Source organism: Mixophyes fleayi, chromosome 12, assembly GCF_038048845.1.
Source record: "Mixophyes fleayi isolate aMixFle1 chromosome 12, aMixFle1.hap1, whole genome shotgun sequence".
Lineage (NCBI taxonomy): Eukaryota > Metazoa > Chordata > Amphibia > Anura > Limnodynastidae > Mixophyes > Mixophyes fleayi.
Window position 1 is genome coordinate 47,234,220 of NC_134413.1, and position 24,989 is coordinate 47,259,208.

Here is a 24,989-nt window from a genome sequence, read left to right on the forward strand (position 1 = left end):
GGGACAAACGAAATTACAATACGAGGTGAGACAGCACAGTACAGTAAACAATAATCACAGTAACTCAGTGAGCTCAAAGCACAGCTAGAGGGGCGGAGGAGGGGAGAGGGGAAGGTTCGCCAATGACGAAGTCCAAGAGGGAAGGCACGGATGACAGGAAGACCCCCAAGGGGAGAGGAGGGAGCGAGAGGGGACGCGGGAAAGAGAGTCCTCAAGGGGGAGGGCTAAGAAGCTGGAGAGCAGAGTTAACAGTGGTGAAGACAGGAGGAGAGAATACCCTGCTCAAAGGAGCGTACAATCTAAGGGGTGGGGTAGACAGACAGAGAGACACGGGGGAGAGATGGAGGAATGGAGGATAAAGATAAGGGGGGAGGAAGAGGCAGAAGAAAAGGTAGGAAGTTAAGTGGGAGACTAGAAGGCTTTAAGAAAAAGGTGGGTTTTTAAAGCCCGTTTGAAACTGGACAGATTAGGGGAAGTTCTGATGGAGGGAGGGAGCTTGTTCCAGTGGAGGGGGGCAGCACGGGCGAAGGCTTGGATACGCGCGTGGGAGGAGGTGATCAGGGGGGAAGAGAGGCGACGGTCATTGGCAGAACGGAGAGGGCGGGATGGAGCATGAATAGAGAGGAGGGTGGAGATGTAGGGTGCAGTGGAGTTGGCGAGGGCCTTGTATGTAAGAGTGAGGAGCTTGAACAGAAATCTGTAGGGGAAGGGGAGCCAGTGAAGGGATTGGTAGAGGGGGGAGACAGAAGAGAAGCGGCGAGAAAGGAAGATGAGCCTAGCGGCTGCGTTAAGTACGGATCGAAGGGGAGCGAGATGAGAGTGGGGGAGGCCAGTAAGGAGGAGGTTGCAGTAGTCCAAGCGGGAGATGATCAGAGAGTGAATAAGACATTTGGTGGCATCTTGGGAGAGGAAGGGCCGGATGCGAGCGATGTTGCGCAACTGGAAGCGGCAGGATTTAGCAAGAGAGAGAATGTGGGGACCAAAGGAGAGAGAGGAGTCGAGGATGACATAGAGGCAGCGAAGTTGGGGGACAGGGGAGATAGAGGTGTTGTCGACAGTGATAGAGAGGTCAGAAGGGGGCGAGGTGTGAGGGGGAGGAAAGACTATGAGTTCAGTTTTGGCGAGGTTAAGTTTGAGGAATCGAGAGGACATCCAGGAGGAGATGGCAGAGAGGCAGGCGGACACCCTAGAGAGGAGGGAGGGAGAGAGATCAGGAGAGGAGAGGTAAAGTTGAGTGTCATCAGCGTAGAGGTGGTAATTGAGGCCGTAGGAGCTGATGAGTTCACCCAGGGAAGAGGTGTATGGAGAGAAGAGTAAGGGTCTTAAAACAGAGCCCTGAGGGACACCGACTGGAAGGGTGGACGGGGGGGAGAGAGACCCAGAGGTGGTGACGGAGAAGGAACGGTCAGAAAGGTAAGAGGTGAACCAGGACAGGACAGGGCCGGAGAGGCCAAAGGACTGGAGGGTGTGGAGGAGGAGGGGGTGGTCAACGGTTTCAAAGGCTGCTGAGAGATCAAGGAGGATAAGTAGGGAGAAGTGGCCCCTGGCTTTAGCAGAGAGGAGATCATTGGTGACTTTAGCCAGGGCAGTTTCAGTGGAGTGAAGGGGGCGGAAACCAGACTGGAGAGGATCAAGGAGGGAGTGTTCAGAAAGGTAGGAGGAGAGACGGCTGCAGACGAGCCTCTCGAGAATTTTGGAGGCAAAGGGGAGAAGAGATATGGGGCGATAGTTAGAGGGAGAAGTGGGGTCAAGATTAGGTTTCTTTAGAATGGGGATACGAGAGCATGTTTGAAGGAGGAGGGGAAGATGCCGGTGGAGAGGGAAAGATTAAAGAGGTGAGCGAGGTGGGAGCAGGTGGTGGGGGAAAGGGAGCGAAGAAGGTGGGAGGGGATAGGATCCAGGGGACAGGTAGAGGGGGGGGAGGATGAAATGAGAGAGTGGACTTTCTCGCCCGTGGTGGGGCGGAAAGAGTGGAGGGGAAGGTGGCTAGGGGGGGAGGACGGAAAAGTGGGGGGGGTGGATGAGAGTGGAGGAGGAGATTTCAAGTCGGAGGGCCTCATTTTTAGAGGAGAAAAAGGAGGCGAAGTCAGAGGCGGTCAGGGAGGAGGGGGTGGGAGGAGGGGTTGGGGCCAGGAGAGTGCTGAAGGTGGCCAAGAGACGGCGGGGGTTAGAGGATTGGGAAGAGATGAGGGACTTAAAGAAAGATTGTTTAGCGAGTGAGAGGGCAGAGCTGTAGGATGCAAGGATGAATTTAAAGTGGAGGAAGTCAGCCAGGGAGCGGGATTTTCTCCAGTGGCGTTCAGCGGTACGGGAGCATTTTTGGAGGAAACGGGTAAATTTGGAGTGCCAGGGTTGGGGTTTGGAGCAGCGAGGGTGAACGGAGTGGGCAGGGGCGACCGCGTCCAGAGCAGAGGTGAGGTTGTGATTGTAGAGGGAGACCACCTGGTTGGGGCAGGCCAGGGAGGAAAGGGGAGAAAGGAGGGTATCGAGAGAGGAGGACAGAGATGCCGGGTTAAGGGCGTCGAGGTTACGTCTGGACAGAGTAGGTTTGGGCAGGGGGAGGGGAGCAGGAGAGGAGGAGAGAGAGAAGGAGAGGAGATGGTGATCGGATAGAGGAAAGAGAGAGATGGAGAAGTCAGAGAGACTACATAGGTAGGAGAAGACCAGATCAAGGGAGTGACCAAGGCAGTGGGTAGAGGAGGCGGTCCATTGGGTAAGACCAAGGGAGGAAGAAAGGGTGAGTAATTTGGAAGCAGGGTCGGTGCGATTGTCCATGGGGAAGTTAAAGTCGCCGAAGATGATGGAGGGGAGGTCGGAGGAGAGGTGGTGAGGAAGCCAGGCAGCAAAGTTGTCAAGGAAGAGGGAGGTGGGGCCAGGGGGGCGGTAGATGACAGTGACACGGAGATGGATGGGGTAGAAGAGGCGGATGGAGTGGGCTTCAAAGGAGGAGGAGAGGGAGGGTTCAGGGGGAATGACACAAAAAGTACAGGTGGAGGAGAGGAGGAGGCCAACTCCACCACCTGGGCGGGCACCAGGCCTGGCGGAGTGGGTGAAGGAGAGGCCACCATAGGAGAGGGCAGCGGGGGAGGTGGTGTCAGAATCGGAGAGACAGGTTTCAGTAATGGCAAGAAGGTTAAGGGAGTTGGATAAAAAGAGGTCGTGGATAGCAGTCAGTTTGTTACGGACTGATCTAGCATTCTAGCGCATGAGAAAGGGGGAGAGGAGAGGGGGGAGATGGGGATGAGGTTAGCAAGATGGGCAGTCCACGGGGGAGGGTGTGGAGGAGCGGGAGAGGTAGGGTGGGGGAAGAGTATGGGTATGGAACGAGAGCAGGGAGGCATAGTAGGGTGAGAGAAGGGAGGGTGTAAAAGCGGGTAGAGGGAGGAGGAAGGGAGAACAGGGGCAAAAGGGATGAGGTCGGTTAGAGAGGCCTAGTTTGACGGAGCAGAGAAAAGGCAAGGAGGGCTAGGGAGACAAAAACAGAAAATAGGGCAAGGGAGGCAAGGAGTAACAGAACAGTGAGATAAAGAGGACAGAGAATAACAGGAAGAAAAATAACAGGGAGACAAGAGCAATGTGGAATACAATAGCAATGTAGAATACAATAGCAATGTGGAATACAATAGCAATGTGGAATACAATAGCAATGTGGAATACAATAGCAATGTGGAAGACTGTAACAAAGTTAGGGCGTGGAAGGTATTGAACAACAGGCCAGAGAGATAATAAGGACAATGAAACAGGTAAGAATAAAACAGGTAAAAATAGTAACAGGTAAGTGTAAAATCAGGACAAAAAACAAAACAAAATAATGGCAGGTAAAATAATATCAGGTAAAAATAATAATATAAAAAATATAAGGTAAAAATAATAACAGGTGAAGATAAAATCCGGTAGAATAGTAACAGGTTCCAATCAAGTCTGAGGAATCTAGGTAGTTGCAGGAGCAGATCAAAGGGGTCCAGCGATTAGGAGGTAGGCGCAGGAGACGGAATAGACTGAGGGGTCCAGTGGTAAGGAGGAAGCAGAGTTCCAGAGGGACGATACGGCTAGTTCGGAGATCAGTCCCGGAAGGCAAATAAGCAGGTGGGTCCAGGGGTCAGGAGATTGGGTGAGACCGGTGGTACAAGTGTTAAGTGCGTATTGTCGCTAACCAATAACGATTGTCGAACCTCGATTTGTGTTTCCAACGCACAAAGATTTATTCGCAAAAAGTTGTATAATATGTTCAAGCGAAGTGATAATAAATACAGCCGTTACTTATCGCAGGCGCTCTGGATCCAGTGTGCAGTCATTCAATCCTGAAGTCTGGGGACAAGATGTCTGAACACTAGATGAGAAGCTGCTGCTTATATGCACACAGAAATACAGTAACACAATGGAGATGGTATAGCTTGCTTCTATTGGTCCAGGTTTCAGGAAGGTCCAAGGGGTTGTCATCATTGGCTAGTTCATACTAAAGAATCCAAAGGAGGGGGTCATCTCTCCAGGGGGTATGCTCTGCTCTTCCCGCCAAGATTCCTTAGTCTTAAGTAGTTCATAATTCCCTATCATTCATAACTTGTGTATGCACTCTGCGATTCCTTCGCAGAGTGAACCAACTAGTAGCAAATGTTAAGAGGTTTATTATGATACCACATATGATATGATTCCTTCAACCTGTTCCATATATTTCACTAATGTGCATATAACTTATAATATATAACATAAATACAACTATATTTCGACATAAATGACTATGTGTTGCAACTACCATTAATGTGTACTATCTTACAAGTATGCGTGTGTCACTCACCGGACCGTGAGTGCCTCTTCCCGGACATTTAGGAACCGTGGCCGTCCTCCATCCTGAGGGTCTGCGCATGCGCAGCCCTTTCCCATACTTCAGTGTATGTCCCTTTAACTCAATTGGCAGATCAGGCAACACTCCCTATATTAAGCACCTGTGGTCAACACCACGTTGCCTGATCTTGAAGTCTCATTCCCCATGAGCCTCTGAAGGTGTTCCTGTGTTTCCTCGTGTATTCAGCGCTGCTGATTCCTGTGGTTTCCAAACCACTTCTACCTCTGTGGTTTCCAAACCACTTCTACTACTGTGGTTCCCATACCACTTCTACCATCAACTGTATCATCGTGACTGTGAGCTGATTCCTATCCGCTGCCTCCGTGCACTACAGTCTCCTATACCACTTCAACGCTATTATATTCCATTGTGACTGTTTGCTGATTCCTATCCGCTGCCTCCGTGCACTACAGTCTCCTATACCACTTCAACGCTATTATATTTCATTGTGACTGTTTGCTGATTCCTATCCGCTGCCTCCGTGCACTACAGCCTTCTCTCCTTATCCACTCACCTGTTCATCATCAAGTCTGTGAGCTGATTCCTAGCTGCTGCCTCCGTGCACTGCAGTCTCCAGCTTGCAACTCGCCTGTGTTCATCATCGTGACTGTGAGCTGATTCCTATCCGCTGCCTCCGTGCACTACAGCCTCCAGCTGGCAACTCGCCTGTGTTCATCATCGTGACTGTGAGCTGATTCCTATCCGCTGCCTCCGTGCACTACAGCCTCCAGCTGGCAACTCGCCTGTGTTCATCATCGTGACCGTGAGCTGATTCTCATCCGCTGCCTCCGTGCACTACAGCCTCCAGCTGGCAACTCGCCTGTGTTCATCATCGTGACTGCTAGCTGATTCCTATCCGCTGCTCCTGTGCACGTCAGCCTCATCTCATCTCTCCCGTGGGTCCGCAGAGCCCTGCTGCCGCTGCCAGTCCTATCGTCCATCTACTGCTGATCCGCTCTCCACGCCTTCCTGTGTCCCCTGGTCGCTACCCTCCTGTCAGCATTGGATTCGTATCTCATCAGCTACTCCTCTGCTAGATCATCTCCATTCTCCTGGGTCCTCAATGAGTCCAGTTCCATGTTTTACTGATTCCTGTGGATTCGTGTCCCTGTTGGTCTACTTACCTGTGCGCTGCACCTACTAGACTCCTGCCTCTTACATCCAGGGACTTCTCATCCTGTCGGCCTCCTGCCGCCCAGGTATCACTGCACTCCTATCTGACTGCCTTCTGAACCACGGTATGCATACTTCTCATTGACTGTGCTGGTGTATTGCATATCTTGCTGGACTGTGTTGGTTCTCCTCTGGAGTCTGCAATCCGCTGAGTCTTCTGCCATCATTGACTGTGTTACCTTGTGCGGGATTACTTCAGAGACTTCCTACATTTGCAGACCTGTTCAGTCATTTATATATATTGTGCATATTACTGTGGATCGTGTTTAATGTGCCCGTGTACATCCTGTGTTGCAGTCTCTCCCCGTACACCTCCTCACATATATTTTCAGTGGTACAACTTGCTGAAGGCAGACCACTGATTCCTGTTCCGGTATCACCTGTTCCATTCCTCTCACATAGCAGTGGTACAACTTGCTACCGCAGACCACTGACTTCCCGGATACCTTCACTTGGATTCCATTCCTTCACTCAGACAGCGGTACAATTTGCTATCCGCAGACCGCTGACTCTCATCACCTCCTCGTTTCTGTTGGACATTCCTCCTCACTATAGCAGTGGTACAACTTGCTAACGCAGACCACTGACTACCTCCACTTGCCTTTGTCCATACAGTTCCTCGTGTATTATTACCTCCATATTACCAGTGCTGCTAGTCATAGACTTTCCTGAGCATCTCATCATCTACTATTGCCTGTTCCGTGATCACCCTGCTACCAGAGTACACTATTACCATCTACATTGCTCTGGTAAGCTTACCACCTGGTGATCCCTGGGTAAAGACTCCTAGTGCCCGTGACAGTAAGATCAGGCCATGACAGACCCAGATACGGAACCTACCGCCAAAGAGATGCTGCAGCATCTGGTCAGCCGTGTGGAGCAACAGGATGCCCGCCAACAGCTGTTACTTCAGTGTTATCAGTCATTAACCTCCCAAGGAACATCTGGACAGACTGTGACAGCTACTCCTGAGGCTTCTGTGCTTTCCTCCGTTTCCCCAGTGCCATCCCAGGTGTCTACAGCTTCCACGCTTCACCTGCCTACTCCGTCAAAGTACGATGGAGACCCCAAAACTTGTAGGGGTTTCCTTAACCAATGTTCAGTCCATTTTGAGCTCCAACCTCAAAATTTTTCTACCCATCGTTCCAGAGTGGCCTATCTTATCTCTTTGTTTTCAGGACAAGCCCTGGCTTGGGCCTCCCCTCTGTGGGAGAGAAATGATCCTATATTGCAAGATAGTGCCAAATTCATTTCTACATTTCGAAGTGTGTTCGATGAACCAGGTCGTGTGACCTCCGCTGCTTCCAGCATCCTCCGCCTACGACAAGGACCTCATACAGTAGGCCAGTACGTCATTCAATTTAGGATCTTAGCCTCTGAACTTCAGTGGAACACTGAAGCCCTAGTTGCCGCCTTCTGGCAGGGGCTCTCCGATAAAATTAAAGATGCACTGACTACTCAAGAGCTTCCTTCGTCACTTGAAGATTTGATCTCTCTTTGCCATCGTGTTGATATGAGATTTCGTGAAAGGGAGGCTGAGAAAACAACTTCTGCTAAAGCACCTCTTCGTTCTAACCCTCAATTTCGTCCAGTTTCACCCTCTGTGATTCCCATGGAGATAGGACGTTCCAAATTATCTTCCGAGGAGAGAAAACGAAGAGTAAAGAATAGACTCTGTATCTATTGTGCTGATTCCACTCATATTCTCAGCTCCTGCCCTAAGAGATCGGGAAATGCCAGGCCCTAACTAGTTCTGGAGAGGTGAAGTTAGGGTCCCTGGAGTCCTCTCCATCGTCCATGAAATCTAAAGTCTGCGCTTTTGAGGTTACGATTTCCTCTGCTACCAAAACCTTTGAGTCACAGGCATTAATTGATTCCGGAGCAGCAGGAAATTTTATTTCCAAATCATTAGTAAATCAATGGTCTCTACCAGTGATTACCTTAAAAACACCCATTACTGTGACGGCTATAGATGGATCACGTCTCATCAACGGTCTCATCACTCAGAGTACGTCTCCAGTAACACTTCAGATTGGTGCCCTGCATCATGAAGTAATATCGTTTTTAATCCTTCCTGTTACGACAAGTCCGATTGTCTTAGGCCTTCCATGGCTTCAGTGTCACTCTCCCCAGATTGACTGGCGCACCCCTCAAGTCACGTCTTGGGGGCCTGAATGTCACCATCGTTGCCTTTCCCAAGTTATTCCTCTCAAAGTACAGCAATCTTCCATCTCATCTACCTCACCGGGACTCCCTCCTCAATATGCTTCATTTACCGATGTGTTTGATAAAGCTCAGTCTGAACGCCTTCCTCCTCATCGTTCTTGGGATTGTCCGATCGACCTTCTACCTGGCAAGACTCCCCCCAGGGGCCGGGTCTATCCACTCTCGTTACCTGAGACTCAAGCTACATCTGAGTATATACAGGAGAACCTCCAGCGTGGGTTTATTCGACCTTCCACCTCTCCCGCTGGAGCTGGGTTCTTCTTCGTCAAAAAGAAGGATGGATCATTACGCCCTTGCATAGATTTTCGTGGACTCAATGCCATTACTATCAAGAATCGGTATCCCATTCCGCTGATCACTGAGCTATTCGATCGCATCAAGGGAGCCCGTATTTTTACTAAGTTGGATCTTCGTGGTGCCTACAATTTAATCAGAATCCGTTCCGGTGACGAATGGAAGACAGCGTTTAACACCAGAGACGGGCATTACGAATATCTGGTAATGCCTTTCGGGCTGTGTAATGCCCCCGCTGTTTTTCAAGGCTTCATCAATGAGATCTTTCGGGACTTATTATATGTATGTGTCGTCGTCTACCTGGACGACATATTGATCTTTTCCCAGGACCTGCCTTCTCACCACCAACATGTGGCAGAAGTCCTCTCCAGGCTACGGAAGAATTCATTGTTCTGTAAATTAGAAAAATGTTCATTCGAATTGCCCCAGATTCCATTCTTGGGGTATATAGTTTCCGGAGTTGGCCTGAAGATGGATCCAGACAAGGTGAATGCTGTACTACATTGGCCCCAGCCAACTACTCTTCGTGCTATTCAGCGTTTTTTAGGTTTTGCCAATTACTATAGACGCTTCATTCAAGACTTTTCTTCCATTGCATCTCCTATTGTGGCCCTGACTCGAAAAGGGGCTAATCCTAAGCAATGGTCGCCTGAGGCTCTTCAAGCCTTTCAAACACTCAAAGAGTCCTTCTCTTCGGCTCCAATCCTTCGACAGCCTGATGTGACACTCCCCTTCTTTCTAGAAGTAGATGCCTCTAATGTGGGCTTGGGAGCTATTCTCTCCCAACGCTCTGAACAGCAAAAATTCCATCCTTGTGCCTTCTATTCTCGGGGTCTTCTGCCCGCAGAGAGGAATTATACTATCGGGGACAAGGAGTTACTGGCTATCAAAGCTGCATTAGAGGAGTGGAGATACCTATTGGAAGGAGCTCGCCATCCGGTGACGATCTTCACGGATCATAAGAACTTGTCATATCTTCAGTCTGCCCAATGCTTGAACCCTCGCCAAGCAAGATGGTCTCTTTTCTTTTCCCGTTTCGAATTAATAATAACCTTCAAACCAGCTGCCAAGAACAAAAAAGCTGACGCTTTATCTAGAGCTTTTGTGACGTCCTCTGATATAGAAGAGGTTTCCAACCATACCATTCTAGACCCCAAATGTATCTCACTGGCTGCTTCATCCACCAAAACGCTACCATTTGGGAAGACTCTCGTGCCTCCTACTCTAAGGAGGAAAATCCTTTCGTGGTTCCATGCCTCTCGTTTTTCTGGACACGCCGGTGAACACAAGACCTTTGAGATGCTCTCTCGAAGTTACTGGTGGCCTTCAATGAGGAGAGACGTCAAAGAGTTCATTGCTTCCTGTGAATTATGTTCTCAATTCAAATCTTCCCGCAGAACTCCAGCAGGGTTGCTGCGACCACTACCCATTCCGTCCAAGCCGTGGACCCATATTAGTATGGATTTCGTTACTGACTTACCACCTAGTAAGAATCATAACACTATTTGGGTGGTGGTGGACAGATTTTCGAAGATGGCTCATTTCGTCCCTCTGTCTGGTTTGCCTTCCTCGTCTATCCTGGCTGAACATTTCATTAAAGAGATCTTCCGCATCCATGGATGTCCGTCTGAGATTGTGTCAGATAGAGGAGTACAATTCGTTTCCAGATTCTGGCGAGCCCTTTGTAAAACCTTGGGCATACGATTAGCACTCTCATCTTCTTACATTCCGCAATCCAACGGACAGACTGAGCGTGTCAATCAAGATCTTGAGACTTTTATAAGGATGTTCTCTTCAGCCAATCAAGACAACTGGGTAGAGTTGCTTCCTTGGGCCGAATTCGCCCATAACAACATGTACCATGAGTCATCATCCAAAACTCCATTTTTTGTGGTCTACGGTCACCATCCGTCTTTTCCGGAATTTCCTGCCCTCCCGCCCACCCAAGTTCCAGCGGTGGAGACGGCCTGTCAGACCTTTAAAAATATCTGGTCTCAGGTCAAAACCTGTTTGAAGAAAACATCTATCAAATATAAATCTTTCGCAGATAAGAAGAGGCGGGCTATTCCACCACTAAAAATTGGAGATCGTGTCTGGTTATCTACTAAAAACATTCGTTTGAAGGTCCCATCTATGAAATTCGTCCCTCGTTTTATTGGTCCATATAGGATCATTCAAGTAATCAATCCTGTATGTGTGAAACTTCTTCTTCCTAAGAATCTTCGGATTTCTAATGCCTTCCATGTGTCCTTACTCAAGCCTCTTATTATCAACCGTTTTTCAAAACCTCCCTCAGCTCCGCAGCCAGTTCAAGTTCATCAGGAGGAGGATTTTGAAATTACTGAGGTACTAGACGCAAAAATTTCGCGAGGAGTCCTCCGTTTCCTCGTTCATTGGAAGGGCTTTGGTCCTGAGGAGCGCTCTTGGATCAAAGCTGAAGATCTTAATGCTCCTGCCCTTTTGAAGAAGTTTTATTCCAAAAATCCGGACAAGCCCGGTTCCAGGCGTTCTGTGCCCACCTTTAAAAGGGGGGGTACTGTCACTCACCGGACCGTGAGTGCCTCTTCCCGGACATTTAGGAACCGTGGCCGTCCTCCATCCTGAGGGTCTGCGCATGCGCAGCCCTTTCCCATACTTCAGTGTATGTCCCTTTAACTCAATTGGCAGATCAGGCAACACTCCCTATATTAAGCACCTGTGGTCAACACCACGTTGCCTGATCTTGGAGTCTCATTCCCCATGAGCCTCTGAAGGTGTTCCTGTGTTTCCTCGTGTATTCAGCGCTGCTGATTCCTGTGGTTTCCAAACCACTTCTACCTCTGTGGTTTCCAAACCACTTCTACTACTGTGGTTCCCATACCACTTCTACCATCAACTGTATCATCGTGACTGTGAGCTGATTCCTATCCGCTGCCTCCGTGCACTACAGTCTCCTATACCACTTCAACGCTATTATATTCCATTGTGACTGTTTGCTGATTCCTATCCGCTGCCTCCGTGCACTACAGTCTCCTATACCACTTCAACGCTATTATATTTCATTGTGACTGTTTGCTGATTCCTATCCGCTGCCTCCGTGCACTACAGCCTTCTCTCCTTATCCACTCACCTGTTCATCATCAAGTCTGTGAGCTGATTCCTAGCTGCTGCCTCCGTGCACTGCAGTCTCCAGCTTGCAACTCGCCTGTGTTCATCATCGTGACTGTGAGCTGATTCCTATCCGCTGCCTCCGTGCACTACAGCCTCCAGCTGGCAACTCGCCTGTGTTCATCATCGTGACTGTGAGCTGATTCCTATCCGCTGCCTCCGTGCACTACAGCCTCCAGCTGGCAACTCGCCTGTGTTCATCATCGTGACCGTGAGCTGATTCTTATCCGCTGCCTCCGTGCACTACAGCCTCCAGCTGGCAACTCGCCTGTGTTCATCATCGTGACTGCTAGCTGATTCCTATCCGCTGCTCCTGTGCACGTCAGCCTCATCTCATCTCTCCCGTGGGTCCGCAGAGCCCTGCTGCCGCTGCCAGTCCTATCGTCCATCTACTGCTGATCCGCTCTCCACACCTTCCTGTGTCCCCTGGTCGCTACCCTCCTGTCAGCATTGGATTCGTATCTCATCAGCTACTCCTCTGCTAGATCATCTCCATTCTCCTGGGTCCTCCATGAGTCCAGTTCCATGTTTTACTGATTCCTGTGGATTCGTGTCCCTGTTGGTCTACTTACCTGTGCGCTGCACCTACTAGACTCCTGCCTCTTACATCCAGGGACTTCTCATCCTGTCGGCCTCCTGCCGCCCAGGTATCACTGCACTCCTATCTGACTGCCTTCTGAACCACGGTATGCATACTTCTCATTGACTGTGCTGGTGTATTGCATATCTTGCTGGACTGTGTTGGTTCTCCTCTGGAGTCTGCAATCCGCTGAGTCTTCTGCCATCATTGACTGTGTTACCTTGTGCGGGATTACTTCAGAGACTTCCTACATTTGCAGACCTGTTCAGTCATTTATATATATTGTGCATATTACTGTGGATCGTGTTTAATGTGCCCGTGTACATCCTGTGTTGCAGTCTCTCCCCGTACACCTCCTCACATATATTTTCAGTGGTACAACTTGCTGAAGGCAGACCACTGATTCCTGTTCTGGTATCACCTGTTCCATTCCTCTCACATAGCAGTGGTACAACTTGCTACCGCAGACCACTGACTTCCCGGATACCTTCACTTGGATTCCATTCCTTCACTCAGACAGCGGTACAACTTGCTATCCGCAGACCGCTGACTCTCATCACCTCCTCGTTTCTGTTGGACATTCCTCCTCACTATAGCAGTGGTACAACTTGCTAACGCAGACCACTGACTACCTCCACTTGCCTTTGTCCATACAGTTCCTCGTGTATTATTACCTCCATATTACCAGTGCTGCTAGTCATAGACTTTCCTGAGCATCTCATCATCTACTATTGCCTGTTCCGTGATCACCCTGCTACCAGAGTACACTATTACCATCTACATTGCTCTGGTAAGCTTACCACCTGGTGATCCCTGGGTAAAGACTCCTAGTGCCCGTGACAGCGTGTTTGTGCGAATGTATGGTAAAAGACCAAATACTGTTGCTGCCACGTGTAGTAGTAGCGTACGCCCTTCGACGCCGTTGCGTGCCCTTGTACGCCGTAGCGTACCGTACGTGTCTTTTCAGACAAAGACAACCAAGTTTGCTCGACTTTAATTGAAATGACTTTATCCAATTTGCTGACTTCGACACAAGGTAGCGGTCCGAGGAGAGTCAGGGAAAGAGGGCCAGTGTGGACCAAGGAAACTACGGCCGGGGACACATGATTGAGGATAATAAATGTGGATGACCCCCGTTGTAATGATAGCGCATTGGGCCAGGGCATAATAATTGGTCACTAGAAATTAGGTGACCCAAGTATCAGAGATGTTAACAACTGTTGGTATGAATGGTTAATGATAATAGATCAGCATTTTCTGGGGCGTTAGGGGCACCTGAGGCAGCTCAGTATGGGGGTCAGCCCTGGGGTCCTGAGGCAGACTGAGATAGAGGGCTGTGCAGAGGAGCCTGAGATGGAGGCCTCAGGGGCGCCAACGTGGAGAGTCAGCAGGCAGGAGGGGGACACACAAGGGACCCAAGGGCTAGCAAGAATACCCGCAGCAGGCAGGGGTCTGGTGGATAGGAGCAGACCGAAACCGCGGTCTGTGGTGGGCAGGGGCAAAGTACGCCGAGGACAGCGGGCTAACCTTTAGTCAGGGCGGTGGGAGATCTCCGTGACCACCGGAGGGATCAGCAGGACCGGATGAGTGCAGCATCTGTCCAGGGAAGCAGGAGCGCATCAGTCACGGGAACAGGAGGAAACAGCAGCCGGAGGACTGGTTGCGGAGCAGCGACGAGGGTCATCAGCGTGGAGGCGGAAAGCAGCAGTCGTGGAAGACCAGACGGAAGGTGAGGCATCCAGGCAATCAGAGGCGGAAAGCAGCAGTCGTGGAGCACCAGACGGAGGATGAAGCTTCCAGGCGATCAGCTGCACCTTCAGACCACCGGCGCCTCTCAATCCTGGCCGGCGGCGTGGAGGTAGTGTTCAGTGGTGCCGACGTGGAGGCGGGAGGCAGCAGTGTTGGAGGTCAGACGGCGGAACGCAGCAGCCATGGAGGTCAGGCGGCGGGCGACGCAACCAGGGGAGTCAGCAGCATGAGGGTCCGGCATCAGGCATCAGGTGAGAGCGATGAAGGTAGCAATTCAGCAGGCATCTCCGTGGTGTGCGGAGCCCAGAGGTCTTCAAGCTGTGCTTGAAAACCTTTTCAAGCAGGGCTCCAGCGGAGAGCTGGCAGGACACGTCTGTCCTGGTCAGAGTCCGGAATTACTGTCTGCATGTTAGTTGCGTTAGTTAGTTGGTTAGTTGCGCACGCGTCCAGCAGTTCTCCTTTGCCGGGACGCGGCACTCTCTCTTTCAGTGTCCCGACCTTTGCCTAGGCAACGGCCGGGACGAGCCCCAGAAGTGACGTCCCGGTCGTCATAGCGACGGCCGGGACACCTGTGAGAGAGTCGTGGCGGCTCGTAACACTACCAAGTGTCCCATCACTCAAGTTCACACCTTTTGAAGTACATGCTGTTAGGATTTTTAACCCATTCTCTTTGCGTGTTGCTGTCATCTATCGCCCCCCTGGACCACACCAACAATTTCTTGAACACTTCTTTGCATGGCTTCCTCACTTCTTATCCTCTGACATCTCCACCATCATCATGGGTGATTTCAACATCCATATTTCTAATCCACGTTCCAATGCTGGAAAATAAGTCTGGATGATAAATAAAATAAAGTCTGGATGATCCTCTATAACTTGTAGCTGATTGCAACACAACATAAATACACAAAAAACACACACACAAAAACCCTACGTGGCCTGCGCAGCCTAAGAGGAGCCTGGTCGGCTCAATTCCTTTGTAGCACTCTCTGACACTCTCTCTTCAATTGATCCCACAAGTGAAGAGGAAGTTTCTACTCTCTTCTCATCTTCCTACTCTACCTCCTGTCCTCTTGATCCCATTCCCTCACAAATTGGTATGTCCCTGTCTCCTGTGCTCATTCCCCCTGTAATCTATCTCTTTCTACTGGTATTTTTCCATCACTATTCAAGCATGCAGTGATTACTCCCATTTTAAAAAAACAGAATTCTGACCATAACTCTCTCGTAAATTACCGCCCCATCTCCCAACTCCCATGCCCCTCCAAGCTTCTCGAGAGAATTGCCTACACTCGCCTCACACACTTTCTTACAGCAAACAACCTATTGGATCCTCTTCAGTCAGGCTTTCACTCTCAACACTCCACAGATACTGTACTGACCAAGGTTGTCATTGATCTGATCACAGCAAAAAATAATAACCATTACTCTCTTCTAATTCTACTGGATCTCCCTGCTGCATTTGACACTGTTGACCACTCTCTCCTCATACAAATGCTACAATCCCTAGGTCTTGAAGGCACTGTCCTATCCTGGTTCTCATCCTACCTATCTCATCGCTCTTTCAGTGTTAATTTCTCTGGATCCACCTCTGCTCCGCTTACTTTATCAGTTGGAGTACCACAAGGCTCAGTCCTAGGTCCTCTGCTATTCTCTGTCTACACCACTTCTCTTGGAAAACTAATAAGCTCCTTTGGATTTCAGTATCATCTCTATGCCGATGATACACAAATTTATCTATACTCTCCTGATCTTTCACCATCTGTGTTGTCTCGCGTTACTGACTGTCTTTCTGCCATTTCATCTTGGATGTCTTCTCGCCAACTCAAACTCAATCTTTCAAGAACTGAAATAATAATATTCCTACCCAAAAACAGTAGCTTCCTGCCTGACATTTCTATTTCTGTTGATAGCATGACCATAAATCCCACCACGCAAGCTCGTTGCCTAGGTGTAATCCTTGATTCACAACTGTCGTTTATTCCTCACATCAACTCTATATCTAAATCATGTTACATACATTTAAAGAACATTTCCAGAATACGCACATATTTGACAAAAGACACCGCAAAAACATTAATTCATGCACTCATCATCTCCCGCATCGACTATTGCAATTCCCTCCTTACTGGTCTTCCCAAAGTCAGACTTGAACCCCTACAATCTATTTTGCACGCAGCGGCTAGATTGATTTTCCTTACTAACCTCTGCTGAGCTACTCTGTCAATCTCTACATTGGCTGCCTGTATTTCAACGAATCCAATATAAAATTCTTCTACTAACATACAAGGCCATCAACAAAATTGCACCGACATACATTTCCTCACTTGTCTCGAAATATCTCCCAACTCGACACCTCCGTTCTGCACAAGATCTGCGTCTCTCTTCCAGTCTCATCACATCCTCCCATTCTCGGTTACAGGACTTTTCTCGGGCTGCACCCACTTTGTGGAATTCCCTCCCTCGCACAGTAAGACTTTCCCCTACTCTTCAAACCTTCAAGCGTTCACTGAAAACCCACCTCTTCAGACAAGGTTATGATATTCCTCAACCACCATCTTAATTTCCCTAGATTACCCTATTACCATCCTCTACACTGCTAATGCAAGACAACAACCCTCTGACCAACATTGCAACACACACAGCCCACTCAATACGTTTACCTTTGCGTTCTAGCTGGTCCATTGTGCAAAATGATGTAGCACATGCCCTTGTGTTTCTAACTCCCATTGTTCTATAGATTCTAAGCTTGCGAGCAGGGTTCTCTTACCTCTCTGTCTGTATGTATTACCCAGTATTGTCTTATCAATGTTTGTTCCCAATTGTAAAGCGCTACGGAAATTGCTGGCGCTATATAAATAAATGATGATGATGATGATGATGATGGTCTTGTGGATGTTCAACTCTCCCTGTTGGTGCTGACTTAAAAATCAGATGTTGCTCTAAAACAAACAACAGGATTTTTCCTAACAACAACATTTTCATCGACCCTCAGAGTAATGGGCATTTGGGTACCTTTTTATAGCCCTCATTAGCCTGCAAAGACCAATAGCTGATGTGTTTGCTAATAATGCCTATAAAATGCAGCGTGTTTTAGTGTCTCAAATATGTACTTTATATGGTGTCCCCATCTGTAAATATTAAGTGTTGCCACATCATGGCCTCATTCTCCCGGTGTTGGCATGGGTTTTCTCCTGGTGCTCCGGTTTCCTCCCATACTCCAAAAAACATACTAGTAGATTAATTGGCTGCCATTAAATTGACCTTAGTTTCTCTCAGTCTGTGTCTGTGTATGTTAGGGAATTTAGACTGTAAGCTCCAATGGGACAGGGACTGATGTGAGTCAGTTCTCTGTACAGCACTGTGAAAGTAGTGGCGCTATATAAATAGATGATAATGATGATGACATTGAATGTTATCAGTTTGTTCTATTATTGGCTGAAAGTGTTCAGTTTCCTGTCCTGAACTGAAATCTAATTTGCTGCCAGTGGTTTGGTAGGAGGGAAACTAAAGCTGCTTTCATCCAGAGGCTGGTAGCAGCACAGAGTGAGATATGTTCTGTGAACACGAATGGAAGAAAGTCAACACTAACCACCATGAATGGGTTCTATTGTACACTAGCCACTGGGAAATGGGCTCTTAATTGTATTCTGGGCCACAGGGAAAGGGCTATATTGCTCACCAGTCCCCATTAAATAGCCTCTATTGTATACAGGCAAATTGGGAAAACCTTTCTAGTATTGTACACTTAGCCAATAGAAAATTGAGTTTGTTTAATACTGGATCACCACCTATTACACAATTTTGCCTAAGAACACAGCCATGAATAAAGAATTGTACCAAAATATCCTCCAAGCGCAACATCTCCCAATCATCCAACAACAGTTTGGTGACGAACAATGCCTTTTCCAGCATGTTTTGGCACCTTGCCATAAGGCAAAAATGATAACTAAGTGACTCTGAGATCAAAACATCTAAATTTTGGGGCCATGGCCAGAAAGCTTTCGGTTTTGCACATAAGTTAAATACTGACTGTTTTTTCATGTAGCACACAAATATCAACTTTAAATTTCAGTGTACAAATAAGCTATCAAGTATTTGTGTGCTACATGAAAAAACAGTCAGTATTTAACTTATGTACAAAACAGAAAACTAGTTTTCACCCCTTGCATTGTAACATGGTTTTGTCCAGGAGACTTAAATAAGATACTTCTTAATTTAAGATCCTTAATGAATCAGGCCCTTTGTGCATATCATGCCTAGAGCAGGACCATACTACACAGAACACAGCCACATTCAATTCATCTTCAAATGCAAAGGACACTTACTACAGCCTACGATTTCAGAGGGGGAACCAGGCAGGGAAAGCATGTTTGACCATAGTCAATGTACAGTAAGGGCTTGCCAAACTCAAGCGCACGCAGCAGTGTCCAATTCAAAAATGGACGGGCATCATTCAGTATGTCTTTTTGTTTTTGCCGTGGCGCAACCTGTGGAGAGAGAAGAGAGAAAAGGAGAGAAAAGAAGAGAGAGGGGGGGGGTGGAGAGAGAGGGGAGGGTGTAGGGGGGGCAGAGATGGCGTGTGGAGAACACAGAATAGGCCGGTACCAGCAATATACTCCTGGGGCTTAATGTAGTGCACTCTGCGTTCCACTGTGGGCTCACCTCTACCCTGGAAACACAACTCTCACAACTCTCCAGGATCGAAGGGGAAAGCAGGGAACCGAAGAAACAACTGAGCCCACAGTGGAACGCAGAGTGCGCTCCACCAAAACCGGAAGTCCGGCACAAACACTTTCAGGTTAACCAGCAAACCCGTTTGACTAACAGGAACAATACCGCTCGGGACACGCTACAAAACCCTCTGACTGCAGCGCCCGCACTCCAGGACAGAGAGACCGCCTGACATCTACCAAACTGCTCTTGTAAGAGCTTCCCGAGCAAAAGTGAACACACCCGCACCTCACGATAACCCCCCCCCGTTGTTAACCACACATAGTCCATTTTAGCGCCATTTAAAATACTATAGAATGCATCACAGCATATAAAAGAGGCTATCACATAACATACTGCCTCTATAATTAGCTCTAGCCATAAAAGAGCTCCTTAACCCCCCTCCCCCCCATACCATTAGTCACATCCCTCACAGGAGGTACCTAACCCCCACAATATACAGTGCAATTAAGGCTGTAAACAGGGCAAAGAGCTATAGACCCACACCAGCAAAAGAGCTATAAACTACATTAAGCCCCAGAAGTATATTGCTGGTACCGGCCTATTCTGTGTTCTCCACACGCCATCTCTGCCCCCCCTACACCCTCCCCTCTCTCTCTCCCTCCCCCCTCTCTCTTCTTTTCTCTCCTTTTCTCTCTTCTCTCTCCACAGGTTGCGCCACGGCAGAAACAAAAAGACAAGCAACAAATCGGAAAACGGAACACCCGAAGAATCCGTAACGGCAGCACCAATCCCTAAGAAACTCCTGTCAAGCGCAGACGTCCAAGGTAAGCTCACCAAAAAGAGCCCCTACCACCTGATTCATCATTCAGTATGTGGCCCAGAAGTTGATTGACAGCATGCCAGGGCGAATTGCAGAGGTCTTCAAAAAGAAGGGTCAACACAGCAAATATTGACTCTTTGCATAAACTTAATGTAATTGTCAATACAAGCCTTTGACACTTAGGAAATACTTGCAATTTTACTTCAGTATACCATAGCATCTGACAAAGAGGTCTAAAAACACTGAAGCAGCAAACTGTGAAAACCAAGACTTGTGTCATTCTCAAAACTTTTGGCCATAACTGTACACACAACAACACTAGAAAGTGAGAAATAAAATGATCTAATTTGAAATCCCCATAATATGTGCTTATTTCTGTGTTGTAATTCCACTATGTACACTAGGTAGGCGCTCTCTCAGTAGTACATAACTACATATAGATGCAAAGGAAAAAAAAAAGAACTACCTTGATAGAGATGGATTCCAGGGGTTACAGCTACATAAATGATATATGTAAGAAACAGCTAGGTTTAATGACGATAATCTTCTGGAAGTGCCTTCATGTAAGAATTTAGATTATCTTCAGTAGACCTACTTTTTTCTTGAATACATCATTTATATGGTTGTAACCCCTGGAGTGCCCCTATCAAGGTAGTTTTTTTCTTTGACTTTGCTTCTATATAAAGTTGTCTAGTTAATAGGACTGTATTTATCATATAGGTAAACTAGACACATACTTAGATCAACACTCTGCAGCAAACAGCATGAAAATGGTTTCATGTTAATTTAATTAATTTTTTCCTTGCAAATTGTAATTTTAGCTTTATAGTTATAACCAACCTCCAAAAATATAACAGTGCATTGAAACTAATGTACGCGCTTGGCTGCTACCTTACGCCAGGATGTGGCGTACCGCCGCTGCTCGTAACATTTATACTCTTTCCTCTGCTCTCCCAAATTTTACTTGCTCTTTCTCCATTTTTGCTTTTCTCTCTCTCTCTCTCTCTTTTCTTCTCTCTCTCTCTTTCCTTCTCGCTCGTTCTTTTTCTTTCTCTCTCCCTTTCCTCCTTTATCTTCAATTCCTCCGACACTCCCTATCACGCTTTCTTTATTCCTCTGTCTCTTGCCCCCTTTTTCCTCTCTCTACTTTCTCTCTATTCCTACATATCACCAGTGGCGGAACTACTATTTGTGCAGCAGGTCCTGTGCACCAGGGCTCATGGAGATAATGGGGAACTAGCGAGCTGTGGGACACTGTTCCATCCTTCCCACTTCCCTGCACCGGGGGCCCACAGCTTGCTAGTTCTGCCTCTGCATATCACAATATTCTCCATAACAGAAATTGGATGCTTTCTGTGAGAATAGCACACCATTTCTCCTCACACCAGCCCATATCAAATAAGGGTCAAAGGGAAGCTATGTTGTGTCTGGAGACTGTGTGTCACGGGGGAGGGATGTTAGCCTGAAGCTGTAGTTTCCAACCTTTTGTGTTATACCTGATTACACAGAGATGCCACATGATCCATTTTTTTGACAATACTGCAATAAATAAAACTATATTCATACTCATAAAACAAAGTGAACTATGTCTTGATTGTTTAATTTACAAATATAGTGCATATATAAACCCACAATCCATATCTTCAACTTATTATTAAAGCAATGCCACATTTGATATAAATACTTATGACACACCCAACTTGTTATTGTGACACAGCAAATGTGCAGTCACACACTGCTTGGGGATCACTGTGTATAGATTAACAGTAACAGTACAATAATGTATATCGACCTTATACTATATCAAACACTTTTATTCCTACAATTTTATTTAATGATAAATGGTCCCTTGGTAATTTTTGCTAGTTCTTTAAACAATATGAAATGTCACGGATGTCTGTGGAACAGTTGAGAGAGTAGGTAAGCCGTGTTCACAAATGAACAACAATCCAAACTTGGTTGCTTAAAGATGAGTGAAATTGGTTTGTTTAATCATGCATAAATCTCTACCATTATTCTATAAAATTGTTAAGCATTACCATGTAAAAGCACTGTGTAAGCCACTAATGAAGCATTAATATAGCAATAAATGTATATTCATTGGTCTATAATTTTAATGCTAGTGAAATGAAGTATAGTTTCCGAAATCAGGCAACAATGAGTATCATATTCCTGCGAGTCTAAACACAGACAAGGCCTATTGTTAGAAGGGATTATCATGTCACTCACAAAAACGTCTGTGTTTCTAAAGGATTATAACTTTTCTGTCCTGGAAAATGTCTGTAGGCACCATTGTCATGGAGTTCATTTTTCTATCTACTTCCTAGATTTATGTCATATGTCATATGTTATATGAATACTATACAAACACCGTCTAGTAATGTCAAAGTGATGGTGGTGCTTATTTATTTATTTATTTATAAGTTTTATTTTTGCAAAGTCATGATAACAACAGCAAACGATTGACAGAGTGAGTACTGTTAGCAAAAATAGTCTGAAAGTAACAAAGTCAACGACCAGTGTAGAACATATGAAACACTAAGTCAACCGAACTTTTAATTTTAGTAGTAACGAGTGACCCAAAGTTTTTATAGAGAGAGGTAAGAAGGACAGAGAGTGTATAGAGGAAGAAAGGAGTGTGAAATGAGGGAGAAAAGAAAGGAAGGTAAGGAGTGACTAGATCCATTGTTAATTGGAGAGAAGTCCATGAAAGAAATGAGGTTTTAGAACTGGGTTAAGTAAAGGGTGGGCACGCCTGAAAGAAGGATAACCATGGGTTCCAAAGCTTGGTGAAAGCTCTCAAGGAATTCCGAATAATACTGGTCATATACTCCATCTGTTGAGTCTGCCAAACTCTATTAATTATGGACTGTATGAAAGGAGGGGATTCCGAACGTCAATCTGCCGCTATTTGGCAGGTAGCTGCCGAGACAATGTGCCCAGTCAATTTATTCTGGTGTCAGGATGCCGAGGCAGCCCCCATAGGGAGTAGAACAAATTTGGGCTCCAAGGGAATGTCCACCTGGAGGATTGAATTAATCAGGCTTCTAATCTGAACCCAGAAGCCTGACAGTTTTGGGCACGACCACCATATGTGGAGGAATGTGCCTTCATGAGAGAACCCTCACCAGCACCGATCAGATGAGTCAGGAAGAATTTTGCGGAGACGCAAAGGCACATAGTACCATCGGTATAACACCTTATAAACGTTCTCTTTAAATCTTACACAGATGGAGCTAGAGGCGGCGTTCTCGTGTATCTCAGAACATTCCTCATCCAGTAGCTCTTCACCAAGGTCCCGTTCCCAGACTAGTTCATGGGGGGCTCTAAGAGATGAAGAGGAGGGAGCAAGTTCATAGTAAAGTGTTGATATTAGACCTTTAGTTGAAGATTGGCGTAGACAGAGGGCTTCAAAGGTGGAAAGAGGTTGGGATAACAGGCGATCTTTAACAACACTATGAAAGTGGCGAAGTTGCAAAACCTGGTAAAAGTGCTTTGAGGAGATGTGGATATGTGATTTAATTTCAGAAAACTGAAGAAAACGTGCAGAGGTGGATAGATGATTTAGGTAAATGACTCCCCGCGAATACGACGGCTGGAATGAGCTATGATGAAGTCTGGGAAGAAATTCCGGAGAATTGAATAGCGGAATAACCGGGGAGGGATAGGGAGACAAGGCAAATTTTTGGGATGATGAGTCCCAGATGGATAATGAATGTGAAACTACTGGATGGAATAACGTGCGTTTAGGGCGACGAGACCTTGGGAGCCATAGGAGAGAGGATAAAGAAAGCAATCCCAGACCCTCGGCCTCTATTTTAGACCAAACTCTGGCTTTCGTCGGATCAGACCACAAGACACACTGAGCGAGTTGGGCGGAGAGGTAATATCTTCGGAAATCAGGAATCCCCAAGCCTCCCCCCGTGGGGATCTCTGAAGAACCTTAATCCGGCAACCTGGATCAAGGATAAGTGTGAACCCGGTCGACCCGGGAATTTGCTGGGGTGGGAGGCTCTGTCACCCAGTATATTTCCAGGTCGGCAATGTGACTACAGTATTAATTTTACAAGACCACTGCCTTTCAATGGTTAATTTATGGGTTTGGTGTCGGACTCTCTCTAAAATAATCTCCCACGAGCAGGGCTCTCTTTACTAGTGTTTTCTTTATGTAATGGTGCCATTCTGCCTGCTGTAATCATATAATTGTTGATGTTTATAGTTATGTAATTTTGCTGTTTGTTGAAACCCCCTATATATGGTGCTGTAGGCCCCTTGTGACACAGTATAAATAAAAGATGATAATAATAATATTAATTTATCAAGTGCAATACTACTTAGTTTTGACCTGAGCAGTATAATGCTTTTTGCCGTTAGCTGATAAATACATGATAAGTGGCACAATGATGGTTTTCTGTTGATTTTTCCCAGTCAAAGACCAATGAAACAGAATAAGAACCACACACATGCATGTCTATCAGAAAGTGATTTGTGATTTCATCGTCAGTTCTCTTGACATAGGTCATGTCACATTCATCTCATGCACTGTTATTTTTCACAAATTGATCATAAATTATTGCCAATGATGGAAAATGTGTTTGACTTTAATACCTTCAAAGTATGTTTTTTTTTAGAGAGATTACTTGTTTTTTTTCTAATGCAATGTGGACATTTTAGTTTTTATAACCCTATTATATAATAATATTTGTGTAGTTTATTTACACAGCAATATATTCCACAACATTGCACAATCAGATAATTGTATTCAGGCACATCAGTCACTTTCCCAGAAGAGTTTATTATTATTATCTATTATTTATAAGGCACCACAAAGGGTGCGCGGCAACGTACATGACATATACAGAAAGCAGTGATCCATAACACATAACGTGATACATGAAGAACAAAATACAAAGACCAGACATACTGAATGAATAAATATACAGGTAACATGGTAATGCAGAACAAAGGCTGTGTGTGACAGTGAGTGAGAGTGATGGCAATGATCAGCGTGCAGTAGGCCTATGCGTAAGACAACAGGGGCTAGGGAAGCAGGCCAATAGGTACAGAGGGTGATGAAATAGTAGAAGGAGAACACAAGGAAAGAAGGCCCTGCTCCTGAGAGCTTACATAATAATGGAAAAGGGGAGACACAGAAAGGATGGTACCATCTGGGGAAGTGGGGATTAAAGCGGGGGGAAAGGATTTAGGATGAAGGCTGATAGGCTTGAATAAAGAAATGAGTCTTAAGGGACATTAAGTTGTGTTTTATATTTTGTTACATTCTTGTGTTACTTCATTTCTGGTCATAGGTTCTGTAAGTCAGACAATTAAAGCTTCCCTTGCAATCTTGCTGACATTTATGAGTACAACATTTATGTAGAGGCATCGGCGAATGCTGGTGTCTATCATTATTACAGGCAAGTATTACTCTTGCGTATAAGCTCACAGCATTCTTATAAAGCCCCTGTTGATGAAAGTTC